Consider the following 2,463-nt stretch of genomic DNA (forward strand, 5'->3'; position numbering starts at 1 on the left):
TCCCCTGGAGAAGGAAATGGCACCCCACTCCAGTGCTCTTGCCTAGAAAATCCCGTGGACAGAGGAGCCTGGTAGGCTACAGTCCATGGGGGTCGCAAAGAGTCAGACATGACTGAGTGACTTAACTTAACTTTTCCTTTCCTTTCTTTTAGCTGACAGTTTCTCAGATGTTCTTTATATTTGAAAACGTTGATAGTTCTGAGGAATACGGATCAGGTATTTTTGCCATGGTATCCTTTAATTGGATTTCTCTGATTTTTTTATGATTAGACTAGTGTTATGAAATTTTGGGAGGAAGACTTCAGAGATACAGTGCCATTTTCATCACATACTGTCAACTGCATTGTTTGGATTTTTTTTTTTTTTGATTGGGCGAAGTGGCTTTATTAGAGAAAGCCAAGATTACAGAGGACTTAAGAGTTGGCACTGGGGCTCTTCTTGCCAAAGGTGGGCACAACTTTGACAAAGCATGGGTTGTAGTAAGTACACCTCTTGGCCTGGCCCCATCTTCTTTTTCTCTCATTTGTCCACCTTGGGAGTCTGACCTCTTACTTTGCCAGCACAGTCCAGGGAACCATGGACTTTACCTCCAAGCATGCGGCCAACTACTTCCAGAGTGCTCAGAGCCTCCACCTCACACTGGCCCAGGGTAACCTCATCCTCTAGGGGTGTGCCTGCCAGGAGCAGGACTTGATCTTCTGGAGGGAGCAATGCCCTCCAACGAGGCTACATGAGCCTTGATCTGAGCGACCATCTCCTGGCCGGTCACCTTGAGAGTGTGTAGCTCCTGGCTCTGAGCATGTTGGTGACTAGATTGTGGACAGCACTGCCAGTACCCTGAAGATGGAGTCAAGAAAGGAAAGAGAGAGGGCGCGCACGTGCTCTCCGCCTGCTATGTGCTGTGTCACTCAACATGACTTGTTGATGTGGCTGGTGATCACCTGGCTGAGAAGGTGCTTGTCAGGTTTCTCCCTTGTAAAGTTGTTTTCTTCCTCTTTTCATGTTATACTCTTTGAATGAACGAGTATACGCTTTGAATGAAAGATTATACGCTTTGAATGAAAGAACTGGGTGTGGCCCACTCTTAAGGAGAGGGGAGCTGTGCTCCATCTCTTTGAGGAGTGGGCTGATTGTACATAAATTCTTCCTCATGGTATATATGTCTCCTTCCCCACCCCCATTTATTTGCTTATTTGGTCATTTATATTATTATGGATTTGTGGATATTTATTTTATAGTTTAGGTTATAATCCAGTACTACTTGCTTTATTGTGTTGTTCAAAATGTTCCAGCTTGGCTACTGGGAATTTTTTGGTTGACTCCTATTTCCTTTTGACATTGTTGTTGTTTTAGCACTTTCTTACTTTCTTGTACCACAAGATGCTCAGGGCTTATCGTGTTTATTTTCTGCTACACTCCTAGGACCAGTCCTTTCTCCAAGGGACCTTGGTTCCTTTTTTTGGAGGCTGGTATTTAGAAACTAAGATGTGTCTCAAACTACTGCACAATTGCACTCATCTCACACGCTAGTAAAGTAATGTTCAAAATTCTCCAAGCCAGGCTTCAGCAATATGTGAACCGTGAACTTCCTGATGTTCAAGCTGGTTTTAGAAAAGGCAGAGGAACCAGAGATCAAATTGCCAACATCCGCTGGATCATGGAGAAAGCAAGAGAGTTCCAGAAAAGCATCTATTTCTGCTTTATTGACTATGCCAAAGCCTTTGACTGTGTGCATCACAATAAACTGGAAAATTCTGAAAGAGCTGGGAATACCAGAACACCTGATCTGCCTCTTGAGAAATTTGTATGGAGGTCAGGAAGCAACAGTTAGAACTGGACATGGAACAACAGACTGGTTCCAAATAGGAAAAGGAGTACGTCAAGGGTGTATATTGTCACCCTGTTTATTTAACTTATATGCAGAGTACATCATGAGAAACGCTGGACTGGAAGAAACACAAGTTGGAATCAAGATTGCCGGTAGAAATATCAATAACCTCAGATATGCAGATGACACCACCCTTATGGCAGAAAGTGAAGAGGAACTAAAAAGTCTCTTGATGAAAGTGAAAGTGGAGAGTGAAAAAGTTGGCTTAAAGCTCAACATTCAGAAAACGAAGATCATGGCACCCGGTCCCACCACTTCATGGGAAATAGAGGGGGAAACAGTGTCAGGCTTTATTTTTGGGGGCTCCAAAATCACTGCAGATGGTGACTGCAGCCATGAAATTAAAAGAGCTTACTCCTTGGAAGGAAAGTTATGACCAACCTAGATAGCATATTCAAAAGCAGAGACATTACTTTGCCAACAAAGGTCCGTCTAGTCAAGGCTATGGTTTTTCCTGTGGTCATGTATGGATGTGAGAGTCGGACTGTGAAGAAGGCTGAGCGCCGAAGAATTGATGCTTTTGAACTGTGGTGTTGGAGAAGACTCTTGAGAGTCCCTTGGACTGCAAGGAGATC

General features: G+C 43.8%; 1 pseudogene; it reads right to left on the reverse strand.

The window, feature by feature from the left end:
• Positions 1-352: 352 nt before the first annotated feature.
• LOC105001862 overlaps positions 353-2,463 on the reverse strand; it is a 15,754-nt pseudogene continuing 13,643 nt past the window's right edge.

This window comes from Bison bison, unplaced genomic scaffold (genome assembly GCF_000754665.1).
Source record: "Bison bison bison isolate TAMUID 2011002044 unplaced genomic scaffold, Bison_UMD1.0 scf7180017864384, whole genome shotgun sequence".
Classification (NCBI taxonomy): domain Eukaryota; kingdom Metazoa; phylum Chordata; class Mammalia; order Artiodactyla; family Bovidae; genus Bison; species Bison bison.